Genomic DNA, 216 nt, shown 5'->3' with positions numbered 1-216 from the left:
GCTGTGGGGGTGCGCCGGGGCTGGCAGGGAGTGGGGGCACCCTGCCCCCTCGCCCGGACCAGGGAGAGGTGCAAGGGAACAGGGTCTCGGTGCTCGGATACCCCCGATCACCTTCTCCCCTGTTCGTAGGCTACTTTCTCGCTTCCCTGAGGTTCAGGAACAGTAACAAAGTGGTAGCGCCCGGGAGAAGGTGGAAGGCCGCGGAGGCTCCGGTTC

At 66.2% G+C, this 216-nt stretch overlaps 1 protein-coding gene across 2 annotated transcripts in view; it reads left to right on the top strand.

Moving 5' to 3' along the window:
• The window catches only part of CDCP1 (CUB domain containing protein 1), a 35,924-nt gene that overhangs the window by 788 nt on the left and 34,920 nt on the right, over nt 1-216 (top strand). The gene's annotated exons all lie outside the window — the stretch shown is intronic.

This window comes from Myotis davidii, unplaced genomic scaffold, assembly GCF_000327345.1.
Source record: "Myotis davidii unplaced genomic scaffold, ASM32734v1 scaffold81, whole genome shotgun sequence".
NCBI classification, from domain to species: domain Eukaryota; kingdom Metazoa; phylum Chordata; class Mammalia; order Chiroptera; family Vespertilionidae; genus Myotis; species Myotis davidii.
Note: the sequence above shows the minus strand (reverse complement) of the source record. Positions and strands in the feature narration are given on the sequence as shown.